Raw genomic sequence first — 13,628 nt, 5'->3', positions numbered from 1 at the left:
GAATAATTGAGATGAGCTTTTACAGAAGAAGGCCAGAAAAGAACAAAGAACAAGAAGAGAAAATACAAGAAGATTTAAGAAGACACGACTATTAGATTTTAAATTAACTGATACTATCACTCCTCTCTTTGTTATAAAGGATATATATTAACTTTTAAATACTTTAAAGTAATGAAAATATGTGTAATGGAAATGAAAAATTTGATGTAATAATCATAACTATGTACGTTGCTTTTTTCCCACCTCCACACACACACACACACACACACACACACACACACACACACCGCAAAATATTCAACATTGGTCAAGACTTAATTTGCTAACAAAAACTCCACTATCCCCACCTTCCCTCTTTCTTTCTTTTCTGACTTTTATACCTTTCCACCTTGTATATGTGTTGAAAAAAGGAAATGTCTAACACACACACACACACACACACACACACACACACATATATATAGAACAAAAATATACAATATATGCAATCAAAGACAAAGACGTAACACTATAAATATACATGAAATAAAATCATCACTATCCATCTCGGTAACCTCAGGCACAAATCAGCAACATAATCTGGTAAAACAACTCCCTGACAAAAGTGAGATCTTTCTCAAGCTGAAGAAGGTGCAGATCCATTCTCCATTGCAGATCCAGATATTGAAAGGCTTGCAGGCTTGACAGAGCTATGCACAATGGTGTATACCTACATGGCAGGATAAAGAAATCACAAAAGCCATCCAGTCCAACCCCCATCTGCCATGCATTCCCGACAGATGGCCAGCACCCACCCTCTCTTTAAAGATCTCAGGGAAGGAGACTCCTCCACACTCCAAGGCAGAGTATTCCATGGTCAGACAGCTCTTTCTGTCAGGAATGTCATCCTAATGTTTAGGTAGATTCAAACTGTTCCTGTTGTTTGAATCTACTGCTTCATGTCGTAGTCTCTGGAGCAGCAGAAAAGTATTCCAGACTCCCTTCTCATAGTCCTATGGAGTCACATTCTATGCACTCCTATTCTTTCCTGTGGAAAATGTTCAGGTACTCTCAGTTATAGCGAATTAGAAGCTAGAAAGAAATGCTTAAAGCATTAATATGGGTTGATTTTAATTGTATGGTTGTTGATTTTTGTTTTCTAAAGAAGTGTTTAATGGAGAAATTAAGGCAAAATATGAGAATGTATGTGGTGCATACAACAAAATTCAAAAGGGTCATATCTTTATTAGCCAAACAAAAGGTTCAAAAAACATCCTGCAAGATTTTGAAGCTTCACAGGCTTCTTCATGAGGCAAATACATTTTAAAAAATCTTTCAGGAGATTGAAAGTGATGATTTTAGAATAACAGATCTGCATTTTGTCTCAGATGTTACTTCTGTTGTCAGTTAAGATGTTTTGAAGGCATCTCAATGCAAGCATAAGCCAGTTCCTTTTTTGGCTATGTTGGAAGTAGAATCATAAAATTGTAGAGTTGGAAGAGACCTCACGGGTCATCCAGTCCAACCCCCTACTAGAAGCTGGAAAATTTCATTCAAAACACCCCCGACAGATGGCCATCCAGCCTCTGCTTAAAAGCCTCCAAAGAAGGAGCCTCCACCACAGTTCGGGGGAGAGAGTTCCACTGCCGAACAGCTCTCACAGTGAGGAAGTTCTTCCTGATGTTCAGGTGGAATCTCCTTTCCTGTAGTTTGAAGCCATTGTTCCGCGTCCTAGTCTGCAGGGCAGCAGAAAACAAGCTTGCTCCCTCCTCCCTATAACTTCCCCTCACATATTTGTACACAGCTATCATGTCTCCTCTCAGCCTTCTCTTCTGCAGGCTAAACATACCCAGCTCTTTAAGCCACTCCTCATAGGGCTTGATCTCCAGACCCTTGATCATTTTAGTTGCCCTCCTCTGGACGCTTTCCAGCTTGTCGACATCTCTTTTCAGTTGGGGTGCCCAGAACTGGACACAGTATTCCAGGTGTGGTCTGACCAAGGCAGAATAGAGGGGTAGCATGACTTCCCTGGATCTAGACGCTATACCCCTATGCAAGCCAAAATCCCATTGGCTTTTTTTGCCGCCGCATCACATTGTTGGCTCATGTTTAACTTGTTGTCCATGAGGACTCCAAGGTTTTCTTCACATGTACTGCTGTCTAGCCAGGCGTCCCCCATTCTGTATCTTTGCATTTCATTTTTTCTGTCTAAGTGAAGTATCTTGCATTTGTCCCTGTTGAACTTTATTTTGTTATTTTCGCTCCATCTCTCTAGTCTATCAAGATCGTTTTGAATTCTGCTCCTGTCTTCTGGAGTGTTAGCTATCCCTCCCAGTTTGGTGTCGTCTGCAAACTTGATGATCGTGCCTTCTAACCCTTCGTCTAAGTCGTTAATAAAGATGTTGAACAGAACCGGGCCCAGGACGGAACCCTGCGGCACTCCACTCATGACTTCTTTCCAAGATGAAGACGACACATTGGTGAGCACCCTTTGGGTTCGTTCGCTTAACCAATTACAGATCCACCTAACTGTAGTTTTGCCTAGCCCACATTTGACTAGCTTATTTGCCAGAAGATCATGGGGGACTTTGTCGAAGGCCTTACTGAAATCCAGATAGGCTACATCTACGGCATTCCCTGCATCTACCCAGCTTGTAACTCTATCTAAAAAAGAGATCAGATTAGTCTGGCATGATTTGGCCAGGCGGTGGCACAGGCTGGATAGCAGCCAGCTGCAACAAATCACTCTGACCAAGAGGTCATGAGTTCAAGGCCAGCCCGCGCCTGCGTCTGTCTCTGTCTCTGCTCTATGTTATGGCATTGAATGTTTGCCTTATATGTGTGCAATGTGATCCGCCCTGAGTCCCCTTCGGGGTGAGAAGGGCAGAATATAAATACTGTAAATAAATAATAAAAAGAAATACATTTGTTTTTGGTAAATCCGTGTTGACTATTAGCAATGGCCGCATTTGTTTCTAAGTGTTTGCAGACCACCTCCTTAATGATCTTTTCCAGAATCTTGCCTGGTATTGACGTGAGGCTGACCGGATGGTAATTGTTTGGGTCGTCCTTTTTTCCCTTCTTGAAGATAGGGACCACATTCGCCCTCATCTAATCTTCTGGGCCTTCTCCCATTCTCTAATAACTCTCGAAGATTATTGCCAATGGTTCCAAAATAACTTCCGCTAGTTCATTCAATACTCTTGGGTATAGTTGATCCGGCCTTGGAGACTTAAATTCATTTAGAGCAGCCAGGTATTCCTGGACAACTTCTTTCCCTATTTGGGGTTGGATTTCCCCCAATCCTTCATCCACTCCATGTTGCTGAGGTTGAAGATGGCTTTCTTTTTGTGAGAAGACTGAGGCAAAGAAGACATTAAAAGGTTCTGCCTTTTCCATATCCCCTGTCAGAATTTCCCCATCTTCTCCTCGCAGAGGCCCTATTGCCTCCTTGTTCTTCCTTTTCCTACCGACGTAAGCAAAGAAGCCTTTTTAATTGTTTTTAATGTCTCTGGCAAGCCTGAGCTCATTTTGCGCTTTATCCTTGTGAACCTTTTTCCTACAGGAATTGGCTATTCGTTTGAATTCTTCTTTGGTGATTTCTCCCTTTTTCCACTTCTTGTGCATGTCTTTTTTGAGTCTTAGACCAGTTAGAAGTTCTTTGGACATCCATTCTGGCTTCTTTGCACTTGTTTTGTTTTTATTCTTTGTTGGCACTGTTTGCATTTGCGCCTTGAGCATTTCACTTTTGAAAAACTCCCATCCATCCTTGACTCCCTTGTCTTTTAGTATTGGCGTCCATGGAATGCCGCTCAGTATTTCCTTCATCTTTTGGAAGTCAACTGTCTTAAAGTCCAGAATGCGGGTTTGACTTTTTTTCCTTTGTATCACAAACTGCAGGAGCACATGGTCGCTTGCCCCTAAGGATCTGACCACTTCAACTGCATTGATCTGGTCCTCCGTGTTTGTTAGGATGAGATCAAGAGTAGCTGATCCCCTTGTTGCCTCTTCTACCTTCTGGATGATAAAATTGTCTACAAGGCAAGCGAGGAATTTGTTGGACTTTGTACTCTTGGCCGAGTTTGTTTTCCAGCATATATCAGGATAGTTGAAATTGCCCATGACTTCTATATCTCTTCTTTGTGCCTGTTTGGTCAGCTGCTGACAGAAGGCTTCATCAAGTTCTTCATCCTGGTTCAGAGGTCTGTAGTAGACACCCACAACGAGATCTTTTTGAGTCCCGGTTCCCTTGATTCTTATCCAGATGCTTTCAAGCTAGTTTCCCGGATTGTCGTCTTGCATCTCTTCTGCAACATAAATGCTTTTGACATATAGGGCTACTCCCCCTCCTCTCCTCTTTGTTCTGTTTCTGTGAAAAAGGTTATAACCTTCAATGGCTACATTCCAATGATGGGAGTCATCCCACCATGTTTCAGTGATGCCTATGACATCGTAAATGTGGTGTTGTGCTAAAAGTTGGAGTTTGTCTTGTTTATTCTCCATGCTCTGTGCATTAGTGTAAAGACATGTAAGCCCCTGGGACCTTGCCCTGAGCTGTTCCTTTGGGATTATTGTGTTTTTGGTAATAGGTCCTTGTTGTGTTTGTGCAACCCTCCATTTAGCCTTATGGCGATTCCCTGTGGTCATGGGTAAAATACTGTTCGCAAGGCTATTGTCCCCTTCCCCCTGCTGACCTAGTTTAAAGTGTGCCTGATGAAGTTTGCTAGTCTATGAGCAAAAAGGTGTGAAAAGGGCAATCAAAAACAGGTAACAAACCCCTAAATGTGCTATGTGGTGTATAGTATTTGTAATATGATAAGGAGTTGATTGAGAAAGGATGACAGCATGGCAGGTCAGGTGACAGGGGATTGGCTGCATGTTTGAAGTTAAAAAGACTAGGGTATGTGACAGTCACAGCAAGAGACAAGAGACAAGACAGTTAGCTAGATTCAGCTAGGACTATAAAACAGAAAAAGCGTTAGTGAGATGTGCTAGGGTCAATTAGGATTTAGATGTGTTAAGTAATTTCAGACACACTTCTGTTTAATAAATTATTTGTCTATTATACATATGCACTCTTGGGAATAAAACAACAGTGTCATTTATGAAATTGAGTTCAGACACAGTATCCATAACAGTGGCAGTGGCTCAAAAGTGGTGGCATCCAATGGTGGAATAATAAGAATAAGATCTCACACTGGAGCTTCGAAGACCCATATTTAGTGTCATCATGATGGGAGGATTTTTGGAGGCTATTGCTGCCCACTTGAAAAAAGGAGATGGCCCTTGTTCCTTTAATGGTTGTGATATTTCATTTGCTCAGACAACAACAGCAGCAACAATAGTTCTTACCCACCTCTCCTTGACCAGATAATAAAAATACTGTAACACCTGCTGAAGTTGGTGGTTGTAGCAAGACAAATCAAGGTCCACATAGCCTGACAACTAAAATTGCACACAACCATTTTATGCACGTGCAGACTGGCTTCTTTGCAGTGATGTTTTTCTAAATGCTAAGTTTACACATACAGAGAGAGAGAGAGAGAGAGAGAGAGAGAGAGAGAGAGAGAGAGAGAGGAGATAGTCAGGCTCTCTCCAGATGGTCAAGTTATGCTTAGTAGGACACCCACCCCTCCCACTCCTCAACTGAGCTAAGAGAAAATCCACAAAGGCTGTCTTCCAATTTATAGTTAAAATACAATGTGAATCCCTTCCACCAGCATCACTAGATCTGCTTCAATTTAGAAATTAGAGTTTTTTAAATTTTGATATGCTGGTTTCTACTCAGTGAAGAGGGGTCTGTTCTAATAGAATAATGAAAGACATTAAAATGGAAGATCTAACTTCCTCTTATATTTTGAGAGAAAACACTAAGGTTGCTTCTAAGTAACAGCTTAGCAAAGAGTATCCTATTGAGGAAATACTGTGGAAATTACAGTTGTCACTGATGAAAGATGGGCATAATATTCCAGAAACACACATGCATATTTTAAAGACCGATCTAGAGTCACACAGGACACTTGGTAGAAATAATCACTAAAGATTTTAATATTCCTGCGAATAATAGGCACAAGCATAATACCATCTTCCATCCCATCCCCCTTCAAACAGTAAATAAAAAAATGTTTTGGCATTGTCAGCTCTCACATCTGAAAGTCTACATTGGCTAAACCATATACAAAAGAAAGCATTTTTCACCAAGTCCATACATCATATTCTTAATATTAATTCTCCCCATGTCCCAATCTTCAGTCAGTCTTCCTCAGTGATGGATGAAGTTTATAACAGAGCCGTCTGGAATTCCTGAAGCAGTCAAAGTTGACACCCATCTCTGTGGCTTCCTGGGAAAGGAAATGGAGGCAGGCAAATTCATCTTGTAACGCTCTTACTCTGTTCTTTGAAAAAACGTCATGTAGCACTTCTGGCTAGTACTTAAAAACATATGATATACTGTATGAGCCACACTTCTTAAAAACTAGTTTTGCAAGTGGTACTTTTGAAAGCTTTTTGTTCTCTTCTCATTTGGCAAATATAAATGCAGAACTACTCAGACTAGGTATGGTGCCAGGAGATTGAATCCCACTAAACTAGATAAATCTGCAGTTCAATTCTGCCACTTAAAATTGTAGGTCTGAGTGTATGCTCCACTACGCAGACATTAGTTTCCATATAGTAGTCTGCCACACAGGAAGGAAGATTTGCATGGATTTTTTTCTTTGGTTGGATGGTTTTGGTGAGGGAGCATAACAACATGTGAGCCCTCATCCACACACTGAAATGCTACAGTGAGACTATTCAACCATCTCAGGGTGAGATACTTTTCCCCATTTAGACCATAAGACATCCCTGAATATCTCTTTCATAGAATTACATAATCATAGAGTTGGAAGTGGCCTTATGTTCCAGCATGACCAATCCCTCAATGCAGGATCTCCAGCTCAGGGCAGGATCTCCAAATAGATTATTCCCAGAAAGTAACTGTCCAGCCTTCTTTTGAAGACATTCAGACAAGGAGACCCCACCATCACACCAACTCCCTAGGCAAATGATTCTATTGCCAAGCTGCTCTTTCTGACAAAAAGTTCATTATGATATTTTAATCCTTCTAATATCCAAAATCTACCCTCCTATAACCTAAAGCCATGGTCCAACCCTCTGAGGCAGCAGACCTCTCCTTCCTCTCTGTCACAGCCCTTGATATATTTAAAGAGTAGGATTAATAGGAATATATTTTCATAACCTGTTAAGATTATGATTCCAATATGGTTAAACATTCGTGCAGAGCAGTAAAAACGCAGAAGACTAGGGGTTTATGTGAGCAGAGGTAAAAGGAAATTAAACAAGACAAAATATCCAGCCTCCCTTTCCCTTTAAAAGGTCATGCGCATAAAATAAGCATCAGAGACATCAAATAAAATAGCAAAAATATGTTTACTCACAGTCTTGTATGATGATGGTCATACAGGCAAAAACATCTTAGTTCCAAAGAAAAACAGTTCAGGAAACTACATATCTCTTAACAGACAGGAACATCAGCATGGCATAGTCAGGAGCGAAGAGGAAGAGACAGGAAGAGGCATCTGTACATCACTTCCTGTGTGTCCACAGAAAAGATACTCCCATTTCCCATTTCATATGCAAAACCCCCTAAATGGTGTCATCAACTCTGGAATGCATCTTGGCTCAGGTTACTAAGCAACAGACATAACTAACTACATAAACCATCCCACATTGAAAATGCATGCATGATTGCTTAGATAACCCAACAGCCCTCCTCAATCTGTCATGCATTTTAAACAATTAGTCCCATCTTGACACGGAGGTCTTGGAAACCATCTCTAGGTAACGGTTTAGTCAAAATGTCCGCCACCATCTCCTTTGTTGGACAGTATGTCAGTTCAACCATTCCATCTTGAGAAAGTTTGCGTACAGTATGCTACCTTGTCCCAATATGCTTTGTACGCATCATCATCTTCTCAGACTTGGCAAACTTGATACAACTTTGGTTGTCCTCAAACACGAATAGGCTTCTGCTCATCAATTCCAAAGTCAGTCAGAAGTTGATGAAGCCACAAAAGTTCATCTGATGCTAGGGAAATGGCTATGTATTCTGCTTCAGTAGTGGATTTAGCCACTAATTCTTTCTTCCGGCTGGCCCAAGCAATAAGACCATTTCCGTACATAAACAGATATCCGCTAGTTGATTGACAATCTGAAGAATCACTAGCCCAGTCAGCATCTGAATAACAAATCAATCTTGGTTTATCACTTGCTGGTAACTTCAATTGTAAGTCCATTGTTCCTTTCAGGTATCTTACAACTCTCTTGACAGCTATCCAATCTCTCTGAGTAGGTGCACTGACCTTTCTGCTTAGAATTCCAACAGCAGACGATATATCCGGTCTGGTACTGGTAGCTAAATATAGGAGCTTTCCTATAGCAGTTCTATACTGGTTGTTGCTTGGCAAAAGTTCACTTTCTTCATTGTTTCTCAAGAAATCTGTAGTCATTGGTGTAGCTACTGTTTTTGCATCTTGAAGTCCAGTAACTTCCAGCAAATCTATAATCTTTTGCTTCTGACTCAAGAGAAAAGATCCATCTTCCTCTCTCTTGATTTGTATTCCAAGATAGTACGTAGCATCTCCAAGTTCTTTCAATTCAACTTGTTTGCTCAAATGTTGTACAACCTCAGTGTAATCTTCATCTGATTCAGTTGATACAATAAGATCATCCACATAGGTCAGAATAAAAATACAATGTCCATTTTTTGGTTCTAGTGTACAAACACTGATCTGCTTCTCCTTGCTTGAATCCCATTGCTTCAGCATTTCATCTAATTTGTCATTCCAGGCTTTTGCTGATTGACAAAGTCCATATAGACCCTTGTGAAGTTTACAAACAAGGTGAGGTCTTCTCTTGTCCTCAAAACCAGGTGGTTGTCTCATAAATAGACTTTCCGTAATCTTTCCATGCAGGAATGCAGTCTTAACATCTAGATGTCGTACAGTCATCTTCTTTGAAGCTGCAATACTTAGAAGTAGTCTTATGGTGCTGTGTTTCACAACAGGTGCAAAAGTTTCATCATAATCCACTCCATACTTCTGAGAAAATCCTTGAGCAACAAGTCTCGCTTTGTAGCGCTCAATTCTTCCTTCTGCATCTCTCTTTAATGTGAATACCCATCTGCATCCAATTGGCTTCTTACCAGGTGGAAGTTCAGTTAGTGTCCAAGTTCCATTCTTGTGTAGAGCATCAATCTCTTCTTGTGCTGCTTTCCTCCACTGTTCAGCTTCTGTGGCAGGTAGCATCTCAATTTCTTCTATAGTAGACGGTTCACTGGATAATTTTGACTCTGCAAGGTAAGACAATCTCAAGGGTGGTACACCTCTGTTAGGATGCAATGAATACCTGTGAGTTTGTTCTGGAAGACAACCTACCTCCGCAGATCCATCTACTCCAGGACACAACTCACCAGCATTATCTTCTGGCCCTCCTGTTTGTGTACTGCCTCTAGCGTCTGTGGTGCGTTCCTTGCCTCTCTGGATGAACTCCGGTGACATTTCCAGTGTGTCAATTGAAGAAATTGTTGGTACATCATCAATGGACTCTGTAAGCTGTAAAGTAGTATTCTCTTCTTCATCTGAAAAATCTAGCACAGTCCCTTTTAGATTGACTTTGCTCTGTTCATCAAAATGCACTACATGTCGTGTAGATACTTCACCAGTCATTAAGTTCATGACTCTATAGCCTTTATTTGCAGGTGCATAACCAACTAAAATAGTTTGTTCAGATCTACAGTCCAACTTGTGCCTTTTCTGCTTGGGAATGTAAGCATAAGCTATACTTCCAAACTTTTTGATGCGTTTCATACTTGGCACATTACCAGTCCACAACTCAAAAGGAGTTTTAGTAGCACCTTTCGTTGGTAGACGATTCTGAAGAAAAGTAGCAGTGGGAAAAGCTTCGCCCCAGAGGCAATCTGGAAGATTTACATCTTTTAACATACACCTTGTCATCTCAACTAGAGACCTAAGCTTCCTTTCAGCCACTCCATTTTGCTGAGGAGTATAAGGAACACTCTTAATATGCTGAATTCCATTCTCTCCCAGGAATCTCTGTGTGCGATGTGAAGTGTACTCACTACCACAGTCAGTTTGAATAGCTTTTGGTGTGCATCCAAACTTAGTCTTCACCATAGCAACATATCTCTGCAACATGTCTTGAGCTTCAGATTTGTCTCTCAAAATATAAGAAACACAAAACTTTGAAAAATCATCTAAGAAAATAACTGCATAATTATTTCCTCCAAATGAAGTCTTAAAGGGACCACAAATATCACTGTGAATTAACTCTAGAATCTTAGTAGATCTCTTTTCTGTGTTGACTGGAAAAGAGGGACTCACTGCTTTCTGTTGAACACAGACTACACATTTATCAAAAGCTGTATTGCTTATCTCAAGGTTTGTAGCCAAATTGTCCTTCTGCAACTGCAGAATTGCATTTGCATCTCTATGACCAAAACGTCTATGCCAAATTTCAAGATTCTTTCCATCAACATGTGTCTTAACCATGTTGGCTTGCTCAGATGAAACACACAATTCATACATTCCATTCTTTTCAAAAGCTTTGGCATATAAAACACCTTCTTTTATAATATCACATTGACCATTCTCAAAATGAATTGCAAATCCTTTCTTGTCCATGGAACTAACACTTAGCATATTGCATTGAAGTGAATCAATGTAAAGAACATCTGAAATCTCAGTTACAGCAACCTCATCAGGCAAACTACATTTCACAATACACTTTCCAGATCCTTTTATTTTCAATAAATCTCCATTAGCTATTCTCAAATCACCTTTAACTCCCTGATTCAGTTTAACAAAATTCTCAGAGTTATTTGAGCTATGCTGTGTACAACCTGAATCAACAATCCAAACATCTTCTTTGTCTTTGTTCCCATTAATTGTTAAAATAGAATGAGCAACCATCAAGCCTCTATGTGATTGTCTGTTTCCAGCAGGCTTGTTTGTAAAAACTTTCTTTTCTTGCTTTACTTGCTTATTGCCACCAGATGGCGTACCATCTTTCTTTGGTAGGTGACAAAATCTAGCAATGTGACCAAATTTTCCACAATTAAAACATGTACTCCCCTTTGGGATGTCCCTTGAAACTCCGCCCCTATGAGGGTGGCGACTTGACGCCATGTAACTTGATTCATTTGCTTTGGGGCTATCCACATGTGAACTTCTATGCTGATCATTGCAGAAGTCTCTGAACCTTGCAACGGCCAAATTAAATGTTATATCTGGATTGGACTCAATTGAAGACAAAAATGGGTCAAAAATATTGCCCAAAGAGCCAATTAATAATCCAACCTTATGAAAATCTTCAATGCTAAAACCAGACATCTTTAACTTATCAAGCATTTCTGTAAAATTTTCTAAATGTTTATCACACTCTTTCTTATCATTAAGCTCTGTTTTCATAAGTCTCTTCAACAATCCAATAGCAGCCAGCTTTGAAATATGGCCAAATGTGCGTTTTAGTGCATCCAGCATATCCTTGGCTGTTACACAATCTCTTACATACATCATTTGCTTAGTTTTCAGAGAAGAAGTGATCAAATATCTGGCTTTTGCATCCTTCACTTTCCAATCTGAAATAGCTTCCTCATTAGACTCTGGACATGTTCTCTCAATACAATCCAACACTCTCTCATACTCAAGGAGTATCAACACTTTATCATGCCAATAATGAAAATTATGGCTGTTCAAATCGTCTCTCAACAAATACATTCTCTCTCTATCATCCATCTTTCAAACAGAATTCCAAAAAGAGTGAAAGATCAAAATCAAAAATCTCAAAATATTGGCTTAAAATGAAAAATGAGCCAAAAAGAAAAATCAAAAATGGTTCTCTGATAAGCACATGCACAGGAGAAAGGAGGAGGAAAAAAAAGTGTCCTTTTAAAAGTCAAGCCTCGTGACTGGCAAGGCCTGCAAACATTCAAATGGCGACCATGCAGCAAGGCTATTTGAAACACAAAAGGCTTCACCTTCAGGCAATCTTCAAGTTTCAGCCAGAACAAAAGAAGCAGGAAATGCCTTCTCAATGTGTGAGCTCTCTTTACTGTAGAAGCTCTGAAACTTCTCTCCAAACAAAGAGTCAAAACAAAATATTACCTCTTAAAATTGCTCTTTTAAAAATATATCCCCTTTTTGTGTCTGAGCCCATAACCTAATAGGAATATATTTTCATAACCTGTTAAGATTATGATTCCAATATGGTTAAACATTCGTGCAGAGCAGTAAAAACGCAGAAGACTAGGGGTTTATGTGAGCAGAGGTAAAAGGAAATTAAACAAGACAAAATATCCAGCCTCCCTTTCCCTTTAAAAGGTCATGCGCATAAAATAAGCATCAGAGACATCAAATAAAATAGCAAAAATATGTTTACTCACAGTCTTGTATGATGATGGTCATACAAGCAAAAACATCTTAGTTCCAAAGAAAAACAGTTCAGGAAACTACATATCTCTTAACAGACAGGAACATCAGCATGGCATAGTCAGGAGCGAAGAGGAAGAGACAGGAAGAGGCATCTGTACATCACTTCCTGTGTGTCCCCAGAAAGGATACTCCCATTTCCCATTTCATATGCAAAACCCCCTAAATGGTGTCATCAACTCTGGAATGCATCTTGGCTCAGGTTACTAAGCAACAGACATAACTAACTACATAAACCATCCCACATTGAAAATGCATGCATGATTGCTTAGATAACCCAACAAGGATCATGTCCAGCTCCATCAACCTTTTCTCCTTTTCCAACCAAAGTTATCCATGTCCAGGAAAAGTGGTAGCTGGAGGACCAGCTAAAGCTCACCCCATACACCCTGAGCCACTGAATCTTTCTGGTCTTTAAGTGAGAAGGATAGATCTAAGAGTACTTTCAGGGCCTTCTACACTGCCATATAAAATCCAGATTATCTGTTTTGAACTGGATTATATGGCAGTGTAGACTCATATAATCCAGCTCAACAAAGATCATGTGGATTATCTGGTTTGATAATTTGGATTTTATGGCAGTGTAGAAGGTGCCTCAGACTACACACCTGATCCTTCAGGTGAAGTACAACTCAATTCAGAGCTCAGAACCTACCCAATTCCTGGACCCAAGAATCATGAATCTACAGAACTTCCTTCATGTTGGTTTTCAGCTTCAGTTTATTGGCCCTCATCCAGCCATGACTGCATCCAGGAACTGCTCCCAGCTGACTCATATGATGGGGAGAAGTAAAGCTGTGTGCACTGAATAATCAGAAAGGAAGTGTGTCACTAATAGCTACCCCTGTGGATGATTTTGGTGTATTTCAGAATTCCAGATAAGGAATGCTCCACCTGTACATCCATACCCCGAAGAAAGCCCCACTCACTCACTAATCTATTAGGAAAGTGTCATTATGTAGGAGATGCCAAATTAAAACAGTGTAAGCTTTTGTTACCATAGAGAAAATTGCTCTATTTTCCTCAATGAATGAACTGATAATGTACTGATAATGACAGTTATGTAACCCTTTTTAATTGTATCTTTCCTTTTGTTCCAGAAGCAAGTTGAGTGGAGGAAGGGAAAGTTGGGCATCAGCT

The 13,628-nt window shown here is 40.1% G+C and overlaps 1 long non-coding RNA gene across 1 annotated transcript; it reads right to left on the bottom strand.

Annotated features, from left to right (window-relative positions):
* Nucleotides 1–6,003: 6,003 nt before the first annotated feature.
* On the bottom strand, nt 6,004–13,382 carry LOC134296145 (uncharacterized). The gene is made up of 2 exons (XR_010002721.1): nt 13,144–13,382; nt 6,004–6,320 (listed from the first exon to the last, which is right to left on the bottom strand). It is a non-coding gene; the product is annotated as an uncharacterized LOC134296145 (long non-coding RNA).
* Between the last annotated feature and the right edge of the window lie 246 nt (nt 13,383–13,628).

Source organism: Anolis carolinensis, chromosome 2 (assembly GCF_035594765.1).
Source record: "Anolis carolinensis isolate JA03-04 chromosome 2, rAnoCar3.1.pri, whole genome shotgun sequence".
NCBI classification, from domain to species: Eukaryota; Metazoa; Chordata; class Lepidosauria; order Squamata; family Dactyloidae; genus Anolis; species Anolis carolinensis.
This window is presented reverse-complemented; position numbering and strand designations above follow the sequence as displayed.